Genomic DNA, 22418 nt, shown 5'->3' with positions numbered 1-22418 from the left:
GTGGCTAGAGCAGTAATATCTGTAGTAGCTCATTGCCTCTTCCCATCTGGCAGAGTGGATGAATCATGCCTTCTTGACCAGTGAAACCATTAGTTTTAAGTGTAAACCCTGAATTAGTTTTATAGCAAGACTGTTCCATTTAAGTAAAAGCGTAAGTCATCATCTTGACTAACATTACTATTAATTCACTGAAAAGATAACAGGACAGTGGAAACAATCTCATTATGATGTTGTACATGGAATCCCGTGTGACCATGCTCTTGAGTGAAGTCTAAATTTTTGCACCTATTAAACCTTGTATCTACCTCTTGAAAACAGTGACTTCTGTGTTGTCATCTGCATACTTCTGTGGAAACTTACAGTGACATTCATGCTTTGTGTGAAATCCATTGAAGAGACTTGTGAGGAAGATGAATCAGATTCTTACTGTCATTCATTATAAGCTTACTTTTCTGTTTAAATTTTAAAGCATTAATTTCCTTGGAGATTTTGTTTTCTGGCATATGTCTCATACAGTTATATCAGGAAGTACTTACTGTATATAACTGGCTCTATTAATAGACTTAATCACCTCTGACTGTCTCAGAATAAATAGTGCTTTCTCTAGTGTAGTGTAAGTGCTTTGAGTTTCATTATGAAAGTGTCTGTATTGTTTTCCAAACCAGGATGGAAAATGGCTGTTATTGTGGCAGCAAAATGTCCTTTATTGGTAAAGGTTTTAACATCTGTATTTTAGCTTCTGCATCTTACTTGCTAGCAAGGTAAGGATTTGGCATCTTCCTGTTTCATTATTGTTTGAGTATGTAAGGTTACAGCATGAAAGGAGATTAAGTTAATAAAATGAAAATAAAAAATATTCTTACTGTAAAGATAGATGCATTTTTCTGTCTCCTTTAGGTAGAAGAGTTCATGACATTTTTTGGACTTGCTCAGACCAGGTTCTGTTACTTGTTTCAAATTGTGATTTGCCCTGTGTTTAGTCTTGGTTAATGACTTGGATGTAATCACACTTCTAATGATATCCAAGGGGAATCTGTGTACTTCTTACTCTGCTGCCACAAGCTAAAGCACTGAGACCCAAATTTCCCTTGTGTTTGGCTCATAGCATCTTTTAGAATTTCTCTTTTAGGTGAGCCTGAGCTTAGCATTTGCCTACTTTTTGTTGGAGAGGGGAACTTTTTCTGTATTTGTCTTCTCTAAGTCACTAAGTACCTTGCAAAATGAGGGGGCATTCCCTTAGCTTTCTGGCCATAGCTTAAACACTGTAATTCTGATTCTTGGGCCTCTTTCTGGATTTGAGTTGTGTATGGTGTGGGTGGTTGGTGTTTTCTGAGTCTTAAATCATTATTCTGAAGACTGATATTGCCATACAGCCACCCAGAGTAAGAAAGCTACACCTTGCCTAGCTGTGGTTGTGTAGATTTTGTTGCTCCTGTCGCATGAGATAGAATGCTTGCCCTTTAGCACAGGGGAATTTTATCTGCTTGTCTCACTACTTAGATCTGTAGATGTTATTTAGCTAGATGGGTGTTTGGTTCTCAAGGATGTAACAGACATCATTTTTTCAGATGGAACCTGGACCTGTTAGGAATCAGTTAGGTTTGCTTTTAAACTCCACTGTGTGCCTCACTTATGTCTTTCTTACCTGGGAATGGTTCTTCTATTTTCCTTATCTACACCAATTATCTGTCAAAGGTTGTTACAGTTTCACCTTGGGTAATGCACTAGTGTGGCAACAGCACTGAAGCCTGATTGCAGATGATGCAAATAAAACCTGCTTTTCCTTACACCAAACAATCGAATGTTTGGGAAATCCCTCAGCTATTTTTTCAAATTAAAGAAAAAAAATGTTGACTTTTTCACTGCTTCTCATATCAGACAAGATTGCTAAAATGAGCTAAGATGCTAAAACTCAAGTGACCTTGTTTCTGTTGTTGGGAGTTCTCCAAAGCACCTTTCCTCCTATATCTTCAGTGAAACACTTGTTAATGCTCTACTTGTTAAACTGGGCTGTTTTTCTTTAGTTACTGGTAAACTTACAATTCTGAGATGTGCTTTCAGATGAGAAGGGCTCTGCTTTGGAGTGAGCCATGGAGGACTGTGCATATTAACAAACAAGGTAGCAACAAGGAACTGTGAGATATTTGTCAGAATGTGGGGCCCTATTGTTATTCTTTAGTCCCTTCAGAATAAAACAGCTAGAAAAGATAAAAGGGCTGACAAAATGTGCTACTTTTCTTTTTAATGCTAGTACTTTGCTTGTCTAGTTTGATCTACTTCAGAGACAAATCTCTGAACTTGGAAAGTGATGGGTAATTTCCTGGTGAGTAAATTGTTTCAAGCTTTAATTACACGATTCACATAGAATTCACACTTATTTTTATGTACAAGCACTGAAGATAATTTTTAACTGAACTATTTAAATAAATCTCTCCAGATTGACACCTGTGTGCATGCACATCAGTATGTAGGACACATTCTCTTAACATGGCTGGTGCCGTGCCCATGGTGCATTTCCAGAGTGTGCAGAACTGCAGAATACCAGGAAGAACGAAGAGGTATTTGTGCACAGGGTCCAGCCCATTCTAAAGCATTTCAGGCTTGTGTCTGCATGGGCAGACGTTGTCAGTGGTCTCTGGCCAGCCTGAAGGTATCTTGATGGGAGAAGGAACTGGTGCCTCTGGTGTCAGGCAAGTTTCAGCTTTTGTCAGATGATTTCTCTGATGCTCTCTTAGTCCAGCTACCTGATATATTTGAGCCTGTGGTAAGGTAAGGCAGATCCAACTGGGGGGTCTCTTAAAATCTCAATGACAATCTAGAAAGGAGTAACTCAGGAAGTACTTGGATTGTAAAACTGAGTGCAGGGCAAGGGTTATGTTAACAAGAGTTTGTACATGTGCGTGCTTGGTGCTTTTCCATCTGAGCTGTTCTCCAATACCCTTTTTTGCTCATATGAGAAGGTTTGAGCTATGTGTTAAATGACTAACCAGTTCCTTCAGGGAGAGGAGTAGATCCTACTTGTGGGTACATTTTTGTGCCAAGTGTCTGAAAAGAAATCAAGAAAGATGGTGGTGTAGTGTGATGCTTGTACAGAAACAAGATCATCTAGTCACCCTAAAACATGTATTTGGAGCCAGAAGTCTTTGTGTTCACAAGTGTGCAAAAAGGCTATAGGTAGGCAACACTCAAATGGAAAGGTAATTGCTTTTAAGTGTCAAGATACTGGCTTGAAAGATAAAGCAGGGAACTAGCAAAGCTCTGATTGCAGGGGAAGGCTGTTTGAGTCCTTAATCTCAGCCAAGGCCTCCTTTCACTTTTTGGTCATTGCAGTGCCTCAGTGAGCGAGAAGAAGATGAAATCTTTCTGGCTGGCTGGCTGCCTGTGGAATAATGGATTGCTGTAAACAAGAATCCTCAAATGGCCTTGGGTTCCTGGGAGAATTCTTTTTCATGACAGTGATGCCAGTGGCAACGTTTTTCATGAAGGGAAAAGACTGAAGTTGTGAGTTGCAGTGGGAGAAGAAATTACACACTAATGAAATCCTCTGAATAAGTTGTGTAATGGAGTCAGGATTGATACTCATGGTGTGGCTGTGTGTTATGTAATGACATCTGGCTCTCTGGAATGTGAAGATTCGGAAACTTGAATGTTTGCTGCTGCTAGACAACATACAAATGTTTTGTGTTAACTTCAGTTGTCTTATGCTTTCTCTGTCTAAACCTGCTAACAGAACTGTGAATTTATTCTTCATTTACTCATAAAAGATATGACTGATAATATGACAGGTTTGAAAGAGTAGCTAGTTAATTTTTAAAATTATTTTTGTGACTATTGTAATGTCCAGCCATATGTGTCATCAAGGTATTCCAGAGGCACTTAGGTGACTGTAGGACTTTGTATGGCCTCTGGACTTTTAATTTGCTCCTGCTTTGACCCAAAGCAGTATTTCACTGCTGGAATACTGCTGTCTCTGACAATCTTCATTGTATGTTTTTATGAGAAAAAAGCTTTTTTGAACCTCAGAGCAAGAATGACTTGTTTATAAACAGTCTATTGCCTTGATGTGTGCTACAAACCTCTAAGAATGTTTTAGAAACTCAGAAATAAGTATAAGCATTTCTGGTAGCTACAGCTTTTCTCTTGAGGAGAAATAAAGGTAATGAGGCTGACTGCTTAGCTGACAGGCATTTATTTGGTGTTCAGTTTACTGAATGTGTCTGAGAATCACTCTGCTGCTGCCATAGCAGCTTCTGTGGTGGCTGAGGGTGGAATGGATGAAATCCTACAGTAATAATATTGGAACCTTGAAACAAACTGCTCTTAGTCTAAGAAGCAAAGGAGAGAGCAGAAGCCATGTCAGTATTTCCCAATGCTTTTCACTAGAAGAGGTTTGTATCCTTTTTCTCCAAATGTTTTATCAGCATAATTTCTTAAAGGAATACAAGAAAAGGAACCAGTGCTAGAAATGGTTTTTTGTTTTGTTTTTGTTGTGGTTTTGTTTGTTTGTTTGTTTGTTTGTTTTTTGGGGTTTTTTTTAACAGCCAAAGGATGAAAATAACAAACAGGGTGACAGATAAATGTTTGCAGGTTTTGAATTATTTACAGGAAGTTCTTCCTTACTTTCCATTAAAAATCCTGGCAGTATTACATTTGTCATTCTCTTTTGCCTGATGTTTCATGGAAGATTTCACAGAACTATTTGGGGATGTGGGAAGATAAAATGAACAGTTGTGAGGACTGCAAAAATCACATGCTAGAGACATAGTGTTCATGAAGTAAAAGTTCTTTCATAGGTGTTACAAGTTAAATAGATGGCAGCTAATTAAAAGCTGAAAGAGGTAATTTAAAATATCTCATCCAAATCTTTGTAACAAAGACTAGAATTTCACTTTGTTCTAGATCAGCTTGAACTCTGGCTCTGTCATGTGCTCTGTGGAAAGCTCACTTGACTTCATACAGCATAAATTAAGATCGTTGATGCTTAAATTCTTACTGTGTTTCTCCTTCCTGCCCTCACTTATTTTTTGAGAAATAACAAAATGCTAGAAATCCAAATAGGATGTATTTTTCCTCTATGGGAGACTGAAAATAAGTAAAACTTACCAAAATTATACTTACTGAGATGCTGAAATCAGGGAAGAATATGAAACAAAGAATCAGGAGAAGAAACTGAAGAAATCAAATGCTAAAAAAAGAAGAAAAAACTTTGAAGCAAAGTGAAATCAGTAAAGTGGAGTGGGATGACATGAAGTTCAGTGAGGTTTTGTACTATACAATTTGCTTAGATAGTAATAGCCAATTCTTCAAAATCTTCTGAACTGCCCAAGTTCAGGCAAGTTGCCATACAATGAGAAGGGAAAACATGACTACTCATCCCACGCTTGGCATTTTTTTCCCCATGATGTATTTCTACACACATTATAAGGATTAAAGAATTCTAGATCAGTTTCTGTAATATATTTTACTACTGTCAGTATCTTTAAAGGAAGGCATTTGTTTAGTTAAAAGATCCAAACTTATTTGTAATAGGTTAGTACTGTTAAATAAAAACATGAATGCTTAAATGTTTTTGAGATCAAAGCTTTTGTTACTTTCATCAAGTTTTATAGTTATTTACAACTTGAGATAATCAGTAGTAGTGGTATGTTCTCCAACAGCTGTTAATGTGATATTGAAAGATGCAGCCATCCTTCCAAAACCAGGACAGGGAAAAAAAAGGCCCCTTTTCAAAATTTGAGCACACACGGTAAACAGCATAGTGAAACTCCTCAATTGCACATCACACTGCAATCACTAATATAAATCTGACTGTTGTGCCTGTGAAAGTATAAGGAAGTATTGGAATATGTATCCCAATATAACCAGTTAGATGGTGCCCAGGCCAGTTCTGACCTTCGCTGCTGGGCCACAGGCAGCACTGCGGTGTTCTACCCCAGAGATACCTTGGCTGGCGGCAGAGTGCAGCGGGGCACAAGACAGGACTCCGTTCTCCTCAGGAGAGAGCTTCTGGCGATGGTAGAGAGAAAGGGAATGGATTCTGCTAGAAGGTAGCCAGATGTTTATTCCATGAGCACAGATATGTCTGCACTGGGCCACTGCTGGTAACAGAATGGAGGCCGCATGGTCTCATTCACATTTTAAGCTCAGGACAGGGGAAGGGGAGGGGACAGGTGAGTCACCAACCAGGTGAAGGGGCAGGGTCTCCAGGTACTAGGGTCACCTATCACACGACGCCTTGCTGGTATGTTAGCCTGATTGACAGGGCACACTCAGCGAGGGGCGAGGGGGAAGGGAGAAGGTAAAACAGGATATTGCAACACACCACAACATCTCCCCCTAGTTTTGTTTAAAAAGAAGAGGACTGTGTTTATGGTGCAGAATGATTCTACTGAGGCTTCTAGGTCATCCACTGGAGCACTGAGGGCTTCCAAATGGTAGACCTCAGGAGGGGGAGATGAGCTTGAGATTAACTTGAGAACCATGCGTCTGATTACTCCAAAAACAATGCTAAAAACTACAATAACTACAACTAAAATAAACAGCACTAAAATTACAGTTTTCAGAATAGATCCCAACCAGCCCGAGAGTCCCTAGCCATTGAAAAGTCCATTCAGCTCGTTGTCAGTTTCTCTGTTGATGTCGGAGAACCTTTATCGAGGTAGTCCATATGTGGTTTGGGCTGCAGTACTATGTAGGAGATTGCAGGTGGGATGATCACAAGTAGGACGAGAAGCAGGCTCGGTCTCATGGCGTCTCGAGGCTACACACGAACAGTGGGATCTAAACTGGTACAAAAACTTGAGACAAACATATATTACAAACTATTCTAGATAGGAGGCTTAAATGGAATTTCTTCCAGAGAACGTGCGCGGCGTTTTCTTCTCTAGGCAGCATGAGCAACCTGGGGTGCTTCTGCAGATTTCTCTGAGACTTTGGGAACATAGGGCTTTACCCATTTGGAAGGAACCCACCTTAAACCAGAGGGGGTGGATACACAGGCGTATCCACGTCCCCAAGTAACCAATTTGTAAGGTCCCACCATTTTCCAAGTCTCAGGGTCCTTTACTAAAACTGGAGGTTTTTCTTTCATCAACCCGTGACTGTTCCCCCCAAAATGGCGTAGGATGGGTGGGTTCAGGCTGTCAAAAGAACAATTCAGAAAATTGATTGTGAATAGTGCCCTGGATAACCGGATGTGGGGAGGTTCTACCTTCAGAATCTGTTGTTGCTGGTCCAGGACCCTTTTAATATCACGGTGAGTTCTTTCTACAATGGCTTGACCTGTAGGGGAGTAGGGGATGCCAGTTTTGTGCTCTACTCCCCATTGCTGCAGGAAGCTCCCGAATTCCTTGGATTTATAAGCAGGCCCATTATCAGTTTTCAGCTCCTTGGGGATGCCCATGAAAGAAAAGGCCTGTAAGAGGTGCTTAATAGCATCAATAGATGACTCTCCTGTGTGGGCAGAAGCATAGACCGCTCCAGAAAAGGTATCTACACTAACATGAACATATTTCTGCCGTCCAAAAGCTTGTATGTGTGTTACATCTGTTTGCCACAGTTTACAACTGTTCAGTCCCCTTGGGTTTGCTCCCGTACTCACGGTAGGGAGTGCATGTTGTTGGCAATTTGGGCACGTGACCACAATCGCTTTGGCCTGTTCTCGGGTGATGTTAAACTGGCGAACCAGGCCAGGTGCATTTTGGTGGAAAAGCTGGTGGCTGATTTTTGCCTGTTCAAAAACATTTGGGAGAGTGGCCATCACTGCAGGCGCAGCAAGAGCATCTGCCCTTCTGTTGCCTTCAGCGATAAACCCTGGCAAGTCAGTGTGTGACCTGACATGCATCACATAAAAGGGTTGCTCTCGGTGAGTGACTAACTTTACCAGTTTTGAGAGCAATTCAAAAAGTGCAATGTTAGATACATCTTGCAGTATTGCTTGATCTGCTCTGGATACTACTCCTGCCACGTATGCAGAGTCTGTAATCAGATTAAATGGTTCTGAGAACCTTTCAAAAGCCCTAACAACCGCAGCCAATTCAGCAACCTGAGGTGAACCTTCCACCTCAGCGATGTCCGTCTCCCACTGCTGGGTTTGAGGATCCTTCCAAGTTATAACAGACTTGTGGGACCTCCCGGACGCATCTGTAAAGACAGTTAGAGCCCTTTTTAAAGGTCTCCTACTTAGAGCAGTTCTTAATTTTAAAGTAAATTGAACATCTTGTTCAAACAATTTGCAAGCGGGCCGTGCTATCGAAAATTGTCCTGAGTAGGAATCCAGAGCAAACTGCAACACTTCATTTTCTTGAAACAATTGTTCCAGTATTTTCATAGTATTTTGACCTGATTTTAACTCAACTGGAATGTGAATGCACTTAAAATCACATCCTGCTAACTCCCTGATCCGGGTCCTTGCTTTCCGGATCAGTTCTGCTACCAGTTCCTGAGGCTTTGTCAGTCTCTTGGACCTTTTGTGACTGAGGAAAACCCATTCTATGATCAAGAGAGAGTCCCTCTGGTCCCGGTCCTTTTTTGGTGTGTCCTTTGCCTTAGGTGTTTGTTTTTCCTCCCACTGGAAAATAATTCCATGGAGGTGTGGCAATTTACCTAGGATGATAAATTTGAATGGCAGATCAGGCCGGCATCGGTGGGCCTGTCTTGTGGACATTGCAATCTGAACCTTTTCTAGAGCTTTCCGTGCCTCTGGGGTAATAGACCTAGGAGCACCTGGGTCCTCTCCCCCTTTTAATAAATTGAAAAGAGGGGCAAGGTCTTCATTAGTCAGACCAAGCCATGGTCTTACCCAATTCAAAGACTCACACAACTTGTGGACATCCGCAAGGGTCTTGATCCTTGGATTGATTTCTAGTTTTTGAGGAACAATGGTCCTATTTCCAATTTCTAAGCCCAAATACTTCCAAGGTGGCATCTTTTGAATTTTCTGTTCCTGGAGCTCGAACCCTGCAACAATCAATGCATCGATCGTTAGGTCAAGCGCATGTGTTAGTAAATCATCATTGGGGGCACACACAAGGATATCATCCATATAATGATAAATGATGGCCTTCTCTGCGGCTGCACGAACTGGGGAAAGCAGGGAAGAGACATACCACTGGCAGATAGCTGGAGATACCTTCAGGCCCTGAGGAAGAACAGTCCAATGGTACCTTTTCATAGGAGCTTCTGAATTGATAGAAGGGACAGAGAATGCCAAACGCGGTGCATCGTCAGGGTGCAATGGGATTTGGAAAAAACAATCTTTAATATCAATAACAGCTAATTTCCAGTCTTGAGGAAGCATTGTTGGGGATGGCATACCAGGTTGGGGAGAACCCATATCTTCAATTACATTATTAATTTGTTGGAGGTCACAGAGGAGTCTCCACCTCTTTTTGTCAGCTTTTTGGATGGCAAACACTGGAGAGTTCCATGGGGACATGGTCTCCACAATGTGGCCCTTTTTTAGTTGCTCTTCTACTAGTTCCTCAAGCACCTTTATTTTTTGTTTACTGAGTGGCCACTGTTTCACATCAACTGGTTCGTCTGTTTTCCACTTAAGTTTTTGGGTGGGGCGCTGTTGTTTAATGACTGCTGCACAAAAATGCTGTGGAGAGTCTGGAATATTAATTGTGACACCCCACTGGGCCATTAAATCTCTCCCTAACAAAGGTTCTGAATAATCTAACACAAATGGACGGATATTTGCCAATTGTCCATTTGGACCCTCGAATTGAATAATGCTTTTGGATTGCCTTGCCAATTGCAGACCTCCTACACCTCGAAGGTGACCAGCAACATTTTGTAAAGGCCAGTGTGCTGGCCAGTCTTGTACTGGAATCACTGTGCAGTCTGCACCTGTGTCTACAAGCATCTCAATGCGTTTAGACTCCCCACCCCCACTGACATTGCACCACAATTTGGGTTTATCTGTCCCAATAACTTGGACTCGGGCGACTGTGGGCCCTTGTTTATCGGCATTTTCAGGTAAAGATGGCACAGGGATAGCTTGAGCAACAATTTGTCCCTTGGGAAGAAACAGGGGTGGGTGGAAACAGTGCAGGCTGAGAACAAATTGCTTGGGATCTGATGTTGTTATTCCCGGAGCAATTTCGATCTCTTGTGGTGTGTTTTTGTCCCCAGTGATGATGTACTTACAACGAATTTGGTTCCAAGTACCTTTCTGTTCAGGATTTACAGAGACAATATGCCAGTCAGTGTCCTTCAGGTGGAGTGACTCTGTCAGCTGCAACCTGTAAGGCTCATTGACAGAAGATGCGGTTAATACAGAATCACTTAAATCATAACAAAGGTTATTTTGTTTCACTTTCAACAGTGGACTAGCAGACTTGGTCTTTGAAGCACTTGCTTCACTTACACAAATGTTAATATTATTGCGCGCTTGATTTATTTTGCTACCCTTATTCTCTTGGCCTGCTCCTTTTATGTCTGCACGCCTGGCAGGCTGGCGCTTTATTCTTCGTTTTTTTGTTGTTGACCCCCAGGGAGGGCTTGCAGTTCTCCTCCCCTGCTATTTTTAAATTCATCAAATTCCCTTTTCAGGGGGCACTGGTTACTCCAGTGCCCTAGCTTATTACAAAGCAGGCATGGTTTAGTGGGCTCAACCATTGCCGATCTCCGCTGCTGCCCAGGGTACTGCTGTGCTGAGGGAAAAGGTGAAGGGCTGGCAACAGCAACGCGCTGAAGTGGTCTTGGCAGCAGCCTTGGTCTGGTGTCTTCAGCTACAGTCATCAGAGGCACTTTCCTGTTACAGACTAGAAGCATATCTTTTAATGTAGGGGAAGGTTCCATAGGAAGGCTCAGGATTGCTGCTCGACACTGTTCATTTGCATTTGTAAACGCTATTTCTTCTAAAATTGCTTCCCTTGCATTTTCCTTTTTAACTTGTATTTCAATGGCTCTAGTTAGCCTTTCTACAAATTTCACAAAAGGCTCTGATGGTAGTTGTTTGATTTTACTATAGGGCTAAAAAGGCCCCTCAGGTTGGAGGGAAAAGAATGCCTTTTCAGCTGCTTCTTTTACTTTCTCGAGTGTTTCTGCAGGAATTGCAGCAGCTTGGACTGAGGGAGAAGACTATTGACCCTCACCACAGAGGTGGTCAATAGTAATGGGGTTACCATTGTTGTCTTTTGCTGTGTTTGGATCAGCCTGTAAGCTTGGGAGAGCATCTTTTAGCAGTTGTTTTAATGCTGATTCCCATAATTTGAATTCTGTGGATGTCATGAGACATGAAAACAGTTGTTTTAAATCATGTGGAACCACAATAGTCCTACTTAATTCAGAATTTAAAAGGCCACGGAAATATGGACTGTGTGGACCATATTCTTTATGAGATTTACAGATCTCTTTAATCAATTGTTGTCCAAAAGAACTCCAATTAGCAGCTGGGGCTGCTCCTGCTTGAGCTGCAGGCTGAAACGTAACAGGAGCCAGTGACAACACGGCACCATGCATTGGGTCTGCTGTCCCCTGCTCTGTATCCCTTGAATCAGAAGCATTGGGATCACAGCTACAGGTTTGGGGACAGGCAGTGGGTGTGTCCCCACCGTGGGAACCCGGGGAGGGGGCGGGGAAAGGGAGCCGGCAAGGGGCGGGGAAACCGTGGGAACAGAGGGCGGGGTCAAGGGGCTGGCAGGGGGCGGGGATACCGTGGGAACAGGGGGCGGGGTCACCTGGTGACATCACGTCAGCAGCCGCCCCCTGGGAGGAGTAGAGGGGCGGAGCTGAGGGTACTGCAGGAAAGGCGGGGGGAGGGGGAAAGGTGTCACGAGGAACAGGAGGAGAGGGGGATGGGGATGGAATTTTGGAATGCTTAAGAGGATTTTGGGAAGAAGAAGACCAGGTTTGGGAAGATGCCACGTGGCATCCACCATCTTGTGCACCCCCTAGGGACTGGGGGCCATTTTGGACATCACTGCTCTCCGAAAAGCTAACACGTGCTCGGGATTTTTTTGGGGAAAGAGGTTTAGGGGTTTTAGAGGGAGAGGGAGGAACAGGGAGAGCAGAGGCACATGGCTTTACATTTGGCTTTTTCTCCATTTCCTTTTGTTTGAGCAATGCTGTTCGAATTTGCAAACTCCAGAACACAAATTTAGCTGAGGGTAATTTGCCAGATTGTCCTAAGGTTATCAATTCATTCCCAACTTTATCCCAGAATTGAATATTGTGGATTTCTTCAGGGGAAATGTTTGGGAACTGCAGAAAAAGCCATCTTATAAACTGTTTCAATTTTCCTTTAGAGAATTTCACATTACTCTTGATTAAAATGCTAACAATATCATAATACACTCCCCTTTGTACAATGCTAAGTTTGGAACCCATGTTAAAAAGCAAAGTACTTAATCCCGCCTGACCAAAAACAAAGCTAAAATCAGCTACCAATTTCTAAAAAAAACCACAGATAGAAAGCGATAACGAGCAGACAAAAGCTTCACAATGCAGCTGTATACACCGCTTTTAAAATTCCCGGGCAGCAGCAGCAGGGCACGCCCTGCCGAGCCGAGGCAGAAACAAAGCCTCCCCCGCCGTGGAATGCAGCTGCCCCGCGGAGCAGAGACAGCAGCCACTTCACGTGGCAGCCGAAACCGGGACGCCCCCCCCCCCCCCTGCCGCCGCGTGTGCAGAGCACTCCCGACCCCGCAGGTCCCCCGGCCACGTGGAAAGAGAGCCCCCCCCTCCCCCGCAAAGAGAAAGAGAAAGAAAATCTCCTAACACGTGTCTGAACACGCTGCTGAGCCGGGGGGGGAAGGGCAGAGAGCGATCCCGCTCCGGCGCGAATTCTAAAAAACAGTGAAACACGCAGCAGGAAAGCTAAACTAGAACGCTATGAATTCTCGTCTGTGGGGCTGCGCAGCCAAAATGCAAAGGCAAAAAAGGAACAGAACTCGCGGCAGAGTCTGTTTTTGAGCTTCTGCTCTACCGAAAGCAGAGATACTCACGTGAAATGGAAGCTGTAGGCTGGGTACAGGCAGGCAGGTCTCCACCGGAAAAGGACCTCTCTCTGGGTGCAAGAGAGGCTGCCCTTTTCTTCCTCTGGAAAATCTGTTCACCACAATGAAGCAGGGCTTTCTAAAGGCGCCGAACAGTCCACGAAACTTTTTCTGGGAGTATTCCCAAAGTCTCTAGCTGGGAGTCTTGAAGCCAGGCTCCTTTCAGCTGGATGCACGGCTGGCAGAAGCTTCTCTGAGGAACTGCGAGTCCGTTTTCGGGCTGCAGAGTCGAGCCACCCACAGGGACGCCAATATATTGGAATATGTATCCCAATATAACCAGTTAGATGGTGCCCAGGCCAGTTCTGACCTTCGCTGCTGGGCCACAGGCAGCACTGCGGTGTTCTACCCCAGAGATACCTTGGCTGGCGGCAGAGTGCAGCGGGGCACAAGACAGGACTCCGTTCTCCTCAGGAGAGAGCTTCTGGCGATGGTAGAGAGAAAGGGAATGGATTCTGCTAGAAGGTAGCCAGATGTTTATTCCATGAGCACAGATATGTCTGCACTGGGCCACTGCTGGTAACAGAATGGAGGCCGCATGGTCTCATTCACATTTTAAGCTCAGGACAGGGGAAGGGGAGGGGACAGGTGAGTCACCAACCAGGTGAAGGGGCAGGGTCTCCAGGTACTAGGGTCACCTATCACACGACGCCTTGCTGGTATGTTAGCCTGATTGACAGGGCACACTCAGCGAGGGGCGAGGGGGAAGGGAGAAGGTAAAACAGGATATTGCAACACACCACAACAAGGAAGAAAAAGATGAACAATTTTGTCTTAGAAGAATTTTTAAAAAATTCTTAACGAAGTATACCAGAATAATCTTACTAACTCCATAATTAAAAGAAAACAAAAGCTCAGCAGTCTTGGCTGTAGTACTGAAGTACTGCCAGGGAATTTATAATGCTCCCCATGTGTTGAAATTTAAAAGGTCTGACAAGTCATTAAATTGAGATGTGGTCAGAACTGGGCATTTCTGTATTGGTGAAAAATTTTCTGCACAAAACGTTTGAACAGTGACCAGGATAACTTTGGTGAATGATTGGTGTGTGGCTGGCATCAGCAAACATTATTAGTTGGTGTGAGGATAACATCTAATACCTGGATTGCCTATATTCATCTGTTAATACTTTGTCATATTTATTTAGCCTGAGAGAAGTGACTTCACTGATTTTTATGTTTGAGAAGGCGGCATTCCTGAGCTGCAAGAAGTACATCCTGAGTGATCCTCCAGAGGAACCTGTTTCTGCAAACCTGTTTCTGGTTATCAGGAAAGCCTAGGGGAATGTGTGTCCTGTGTAATGATGTAATTACATTAACTAAGACTGGGTGATACAGGCAGTCCTTTCTGTAACTCAAACACTTTGAGTTTTCTCTCCCTAGAATGTTCTTTACTCCCATTCCTCCAAATAGATTGATTTCATGTTGGGGAAGGCAAAAGAAAGACCTTCATAATTATATTTTCAATTTTCCTGCTTCCTAGTCACCAGAACATTAGGTACAAATAAAATGTAAGTGATATTCTTTAGCGCTGAGCAGCACTTACATAAGAAGCAGTGTGCTGCATTTCTCTCTCAGGTAGGTTAACTTGCCCCTTAGTGCTCTACTTATCTGTCAGGCTGGTGGCTAACTTTGTAGAATGTGAAATTCAAAGTAGGGGCTAGAACCTTGAAGCTTTCAGACTGAGAAGGGTAACAAGATGAATCAGTGACTAGAAAAATTTAAAGGAATTAAGTAACTCCCATGGCACCTCAAAGTAGCACAGACAAATCAAGTGCCTCAGATGCATATGAATTCTGATCAGTAATTTAAAAAAAAATTAAATCTATGTTTTGTTTCTATTGTTAGGGTTAGCTTTGAAGGTCACAATCCCATTTATAATACTGAATCTCGCAGTTGTGAAGCACAACTTCCCTTTAACTTTCTATGTTTGCCAAAAGGATTGCATTTATCTGCTTATTTTCTAATTTTATTCCTTCTTACAACTTATGCTTACTAGTTATTAGCTTAGTCTCCTTAATGCCCCATAAAAATAGGACCTATTTTATGGTTTTCCACTTCTCTAGTACAAAGTGGTGTTGGTCAACCAAAACCAGTTACTCTTTATTCTGCCCTTGACAGGCAGCACTGATGCCAGAGGAGTTTTGACCCTCTTGAGGGCAGATTACAGCAAATACATCACTGGATTAACCACGCAGAGTCTCCACCCAAACCCCCTGAAAGCAAACATGAGAAACTTAAACCATTTCCTGCCATTGCAGTGTCTCCTTTGCTTAGTTTCTCTTCAAAATCAGTCTCAACATCATTTTTGTGGTTGCATCATATTTGATCATGTGCACTCTCTTTGTCTTTCCAATCCTAGTAAACTCCTGTAACAGAGAGCATCTGAACTTGGGTCCTGAAGTCTTCAGTCATAAAACATTCTCACTAACCACCTGTGCCCAGTCCCTCACAAGACCAGGAGTCCTGGCTGTGCTCCCTGGACATGTTTGTAAGTAACTGAGTTCACCATATTGGATAGGAAGAGTGAACTGCTGTTTAGTGGTGCTGATGAGCTGGAAAAACAAATGCTGAGTACTCTTGGGTATACATGGGTAAAACCTTGGGGTTTTTTATAGATATTTCACAGAGGTAGATTACTGATTCTGTGTGCCCAAGCAAACAGGATTACTGTTTCCTAAAATAAAAGTACTGCTGTCGTTACAAAGGCTATGGGAGCTTGCAAAGTTATCCAAGCTGTCAAAAATTAAAAAAAAAAACCTGCAGTCATTGGACTTGTCATGGCTTAACCCCAGCCAGCAACTAAATACCATGCAGCTGCTCACTCACATAGGTAAAAGTGAGCCATATGATAACTGTCCTCTGAGCTCACAAACAAGTTGCTTGAATAATTTAAAAAATATATAATGAAGTTGATGTTGTCATCTGATAAAATGAAAGTTAATACCTTCAGTTCTAGATGTGATTTCAAGTGTGTATTCTATCTTCTTGTGGGATCTCTCAAAAACCCAACAAAATGAAACCATTTGTGGTTTACATAAGCAAAAACAATCCAAGAAATTGAAGCTGATTCAAAACTGGATGTTTAAAAGTTATTTAAAAGTACAATTTAAGTTATATTTTGAAACTTAAGTACAATTAAGTTGTATTGTGAAACTTATATGAAAGAGTGTTGATCCTATCATCCTGTTAACCACAGAGCTGGGTCACAGTGATGCATATGAGTGTAATCATGTCAAATTCAAAATTTTTGAGGATTTTTATGACTGCATCTGGAACTTAGTCTTAGAAAATGAAAAATTACGAAAAAAGGTCACGAGCTGATCATACTCTGAAATGGGACAAAGAAAGAAATTGCAATCAGCTGGGTAACATTCTAAATAATGGACATAGAACTGAAATCTGAAGTGGAAAAAGTCAGGTAAATTTCTGTAAAAAACAAGAAAAAGAGGGATCACTAGGGCTGTTCATAGAGCACATGTTCTCTGTACTCTCCTTGAGGTGCCTCTCTGGGTAAGTTGGGGTGGGTTGCTCTGCCTTTGCTGATCCTGGGGTGACAGGATAGCTCTGCATCCTTACATGAGAGCCATAAGGTTGAACATCAATTAAACATAGATCAGTACATCCAAGCAGCTGGACAAAAGCAAACTAAGAACTCTAGCAAACAGATTAATGCATGGAATATTTATTCAGCACAGGAAAAAAACCTCAGCTAGAGAATTGGAGAACACTTCCGTGTTTCTAGCAAAATGTACCCATTTGGACAGAGAACTTAGAAAGCTATGCAAATTGGAGATGTCTAGTAAATGTAACTTGTGAAAAACACTTGTATGAATTCTTGGATAATTTTGGTCTCTAAAACTCCATTTTCAGCCCCCTGATTCTTGATAATTTAATATTTACCTTTCTGGATAGACACAGAAAATAATTACTGTTCTATTTACAGCTAAGAGTTACTGTGTGGTGCAAAAAGTTGTCTTCTTGATAATGTTTGCTTGCTAATTTCCAAAGCAAATACCAAATGGATCTTTTGACTCATCCATTTTATGAGAAATACAGTGTGCAGTCTAAATTGAAAAAATGAATGTTCTGTTGCAAATAATCTATGTTCTGTTGAAGGGAGTATCAGACTATATGCAAAAGAAGCAAAATGCAGATTTTCTAATGTAACTGAAATCAAGCACTTATTTCAGAATAAATTACTTTAGGCTGAAGGCTTCATATCTTATTCTCTACTTCGCAGTTCTTTCTTTGAGAAAAGAAAATCAACTTTTTTGTCATCTATTGTAGTAAAAGAATCTCTGATTTAATATTGGAAAGAACACCAATGCAGGCAACAGACAAGTGATTTAAAACAGATGCGAAATTCCCTCTGTGTAGAAAATTATAGGCACTGGTGATGACATTAGATGCATATGACTAATCACAGTTAATGCTTGCTGTTGCCAATTAGCTTTATTAGCACAAGCAATTTGAGCACAGCATGACATTACTTTAATTACTGTAAGCAGCTTGTTCATTTATTGAGCAGTATGCATTTAGAAAAGGGGTATTCTATCTGCAAATTAATCATAACCCTCTTTGTCATTAGAATTTCAGGAACACTGAGGAAAAAGACTTTACCATGCAAACAGAAAAAATAGGTGATGAAAGTCTGACAGTCATTTTAGTATTTTACTACTATTCTACTTTTTTATAAAAAGACAAAAGCTATTGTGTGATTTCTGTCTGAAAGCTAGACATGAGTGAGACAAAATTACTACCATTAGAGTTAAGACAAGACATTATGACCATTAGGTGGTAGCAATGCAGAAAAAATCTTTTAAAAGTGTACAGGAAAAATAAGGCTAAAGATATCTTGGACAGAAAAGCCCCAGTCCAGACTCCAAGCAGCATGAGAAGCTTATTTTCTCATTTTCATATCATATGAAGATACATTTGTTGTCTGTGACATAGGTAAAAATTTGCATATCAGAATACAGTCTTCAGAGGGTGGAGGATGCATAATTTCATTAGGAAAATGCAAGGAGTCATTGTGCAATTATGTTCTCAAAATTGCTGTAGCAAATAAAACAGAGCTGCATTATGAGCTGACTGCATTGGCACCACCCCACTGGCTCACAAAACTATTGCAGAAATGAAAATCATGATGTTGTGGAAGCAAGAATTCAAAATAAGATTTATTTTGCTTTGTAGTTTCTCCTAAGACTTTAGAATATCTCGCAAATTTATATTTCTTAATTAAAAAAATAACAGATTCAAGAGATAGAAGACACCTCTCCTATATTTTATGCCTGTAAACATTTGAACTTGGATCTGGTATCATATTCCCCATGATTTACAATAACTACTTGCGATCTTTCTTTTAATCCTCCTGTCTCAAATCTTCTTTTGGACAAGATATTCACTGCTCAAAAATTAATGTAGAGAGGTCTTAAAGAGAGTCCTTATCAGTTGTTGGCTTTTGTTCTGCTGTCATTCTGTTCATCCACAGGTCCTGCAGAAGCAGGACTGCTAGAGGAACTTTAAAATCTTTGGCTTGTGCTGTGTGGAAGAGGTTGCACTGAGATGTGCAAGTGTCAGGCTGGATGGAGCTTTGAGCTCCATCTTATCTATTGGAAGGTGTCCATGCTCACACTAGGGGGGTTGGAGCAAGGGGCTCATTACAGGTCCTTTCCAAACCATTCTGTGAGTTACAGGCTCATTCTACATTGGTGTGAAGGATCTCCTTGGGACCCACTGCCTCCTTTTGCATCAATGTCAGCTCATTTTGGGTTACAAAGTGCAGGAAATCAGGTAGAAATGAGAGGGCTCATACTGGTGCCAAGGTTTGTTGACTTTTACATCCCAAGATATTATTTAAAGAGGTATTTCTCAAAGTGTACCAACAACACTTTAATTTCCTGAGATTTAGAGCACCTGAAGGGGATCTGAATCTAAGTCCTTACTTATTCAGTACAGAGTAAAGATGAACCTCTATGACCGGAATATGCCTGTGACAGAATAGGCAAAGTTTGATAACATGTATAGGTAATGGAAAAGCCCCCAAGCAAAGGAATAAATGAAAAATTACAGAAAGGGAAATATATCCAGCAAAAAATGAAAGGTGTAGGGTAAAGGCAGTTTTAAGGGAAAGGCTGCCATACAGCTTGGAGGGAAGTCAAGACCACATAAGTTGCACAACTTGCAGTCAAGTACATGGAGAGGTTCATAGCTGGCACCCACTGCATTGCTGCAGCTTGGCTGCCTGCTGGGGCCGTGCTCGGCACTGGGCACACACTGGGACAGGAGGAGCTCCTGTGCCTGGGCTCCCAAATGAGCTTTCTCTGTGCCTGCACTCATCAACAGCTCATAATACTCATTGCATGAATGCACCACAGATTTCTGTGCTGTGTTCAAAGGCCAGTCTGGGTAATTAGAGCTTATCCCCATTTTCCTGTTTTCACTCAGATGTGGTTGTTGGTAGCCTAACAAAGATGTAGATGAAATTATGTGCTTTTATTCATGCACTGCGTCACAGTGAATGTCATGGTTGGAAAAGCAACACCAGTGAATGCAATTTATTAACAGTATTGTTAAGGCTGGAAAAGACCCCCAAGATGATCAGGTCCATCTGTTCACTCAGCACCACTAAAGCAGGTCCCCAAGTGCCACCTTCACATATTTTTTGAATGTTTCCAGGAGACATGTTTCTACCACTTCCCTGGGTAGCTGTGGGTAAAAAATAAAGTTGAGTAAGAGGGCATTTTTGTGTTGGCTGTGGTTCACCAGGGACAAACTATCTGCACACCTTAGGAGCAGAAACACAGAGGAAGCTTTGTGTACCATGACAAGGGAGATGTGGGACGGGGGATGGAGTGGCACTGAGGTGTTGTGGTCATGCTCTGTTGAAAACAATGCAGCAAATGGGAACTAAGCCACAGCAATGATCCCAACAGTAACTGAAACTGGAAAATACATATTCATTTTCATGACCCTATATATGCTAATAGCTAAAGACGTATTTGTCTGAAAAATCTCCTAAGGAGGGGAAAGTGAGGATGAATGGGAGATTGTTATGATGGATGTCATTCCAAAGTAAAATTTAGGGGAGGAACAGTAATCTTATGTTTTTTTCTTAAATCTGACTGTAGCAGTTTTAAATTGCATGAATTATAAATGCTTGATGAGTGTTATAAGGTAAAGCTACTTAGAGATACTTCCTAAATAAGGCTGGATATAGTTTGGACTTTTTTAGTCCCATCTCAAGTAAATGTGGAGCTGCAAAGAATATGCATCACAAATTTACAAAAACATCATATTTCATGAAGTGGATGCAAAAAAGCTAATTAGAATTCGCAGGTAATCAAATAATATATTAAGGTATCCTAATACAGAGTTAGAACCTTAAACTTAGGAATTAATTTTTTTAAAATCTAGTTAAACATGGCTTAATAAGGAAGTTTGGAGGTTAACACCTCCCCATACTGCATTTGCTGTAAAGGTAAGGTTTATTTAAAAAGAACTGATTGATGTATGACTGGGACAAGAGTTCTGCACCCCAAGGAATGTTAATATAGTCTTCAGCCAAGGCCTGGAGCTTTGTGAGCATTTTCATTGCCAGAGTGGGGTTGCAGAGTGGTGAAGGAGAACTTCAGAACAAACAGAAGGGAAACAAAAAGGCAGAGGAGGAAAACTCAATATGGAGAGTATCCAATGAATCAGACTGAGCAATAAGGCAGTGTCCAGAAAACAGTGATCAGGATGCATGGAATTGCAGAACAACAAATGTAATTCCCATTGCTTACAGTGGGATTATTTTGCAAATGAGAGGGCTATTTTGCTATTTAGTATTTTCCGAATATTCTTTGAATTAGTACTTTGTTTTAAAAATGCTGTCTTGAGGAAAGATTAATCTGCTTCTTAATAGCCCAGAATGACTCACAAGGCTTCGTGGTTGACACCAATTGCATTTTAAAGGTCTTAGTTTACAAAAGTCTAATAAAAAATATTCTAGACCACTCTAAATATTGAAATGTCTTTCAAAGCATTAAAATTTCCCTAAATATCACATATATTTTTGAAATAGGAGTTAATGCAGGAATAAAATGCTAATAAAATAAGCAAGCTACCCATAAATATATACAGAATGAGTAAATTTCATTTATATAAACCATGAATGTAATTTTTTAACTGTAGGCCACACAGTGAAAACTGACAGACAAATGTGATGCTCTTTAAAGAAACCAAGAGGAAGATCTCTCTGGTGACAGAAATCATAGAAAATTATTTAGCTATTTCTTATATCTGTGGTTCATATGAGAAAAAACCAGAACTGCCATTTCAAAGGGTAAACTTCTTCTTAGTTTTCAAAAATGATGGTAAATACATTTAAAAAGTATTATGCACACAGTATCTATAGGACCTTTGCAACAGAAGAAACTTGCTCTTATATGTGTTGTGCTCTTTTATGCACAACCTTTCAGCATTTTTTTTCATTAACTGACTTTTTCTTACCTGGGTTACAAGTGAAAAAGGAAAAGCACATTTTAACTAGCACAGCTTGAAATTTGGAACCACATTTATGAATAGAAAAAATAAAATTAATTTTTCAACTTAGTGGTTAGGGGGTTTATTTTATTAACAAACCAGTTTTCTTCATGTTGAAGTCTGTAACAGAAAAAGGATTAATCAGAAGTGATATCCTTCAGAATCACTTGGCAAAGGTATAGCTTATTTTCGCATTTTCATTTCGCTTGCATGGTAAAGAATTAAGATAGGGAAAACGTCCTTTTGATTGGTGTCTAATCAAAGACACTGTGCCATTTAACAGATGGGACAGTGATCCTTCTTCCATTCTGTTCTTCCTCTTGAAGCATTTATTTTTCCCTGTGGAAATCTGGAATGACCTAATTCAAAGCGGAGGCATCTTGGTTTACGTGAGAGGAGCAAAGGAAGAGAGGGTGTCTCATTTTCCCCTGTGGGAAGGGGAAGGGAAGTTCTCCAATCACTCAGAAGATGTCTGCTGCTAAATAAGGCAGAGAAGGGACTTGTTTTGTTTCCCCACAGCACACAGAGAAATCTTGCAGCCACTGATGCTTCAAGTTTAGCTCTTAAAATACAAACAGCAACTCTTTACCTGCTGTTTGCCTGTGGGACTCCAGATACCATTTTAATGTTAACACAAAAACTTGAAAGATTATAAGATAAATTGTGACAACATTCTTTTCAAATTTATAATTTCATCTTATTTCTCCACATTCAGCTGAAGCCCAGTTTCAGCTCAGTGTTGAATTCATGTCTGAGGATAAATGCCTGCTCACAGAACATGCAGAATGTACCTCCTGTACTGGTCCTGCTGACAAGGGCCCAGAATACCAGTTGCCAATACAAAGTTTTGAAAGAAGCTACATCTACATGGCATAAACAAATTTGCTG

The sequence above is a fragment of the Zonotrichia albicollis genome, chromosome 6 (genome assembly GCF_047830755.1).
Source record: "Zonotrichia albicollis isolate bZonAlb1 chromosome 6, bZonAlb1.hap1, whole genome shotgun sequence".
Taxonomy (NCBI): domain Eukaryota; kingdom Metazoa; phylum Chordata; class Aves; order Passeriformes; family Passerellidae; genus Zonotrichia; species Zonotrichia albicollis.
The sequence above is the reverse complement of the archived record's forward strand: the minus strand, read 5'-3'. Positions refer to the sequence as shown.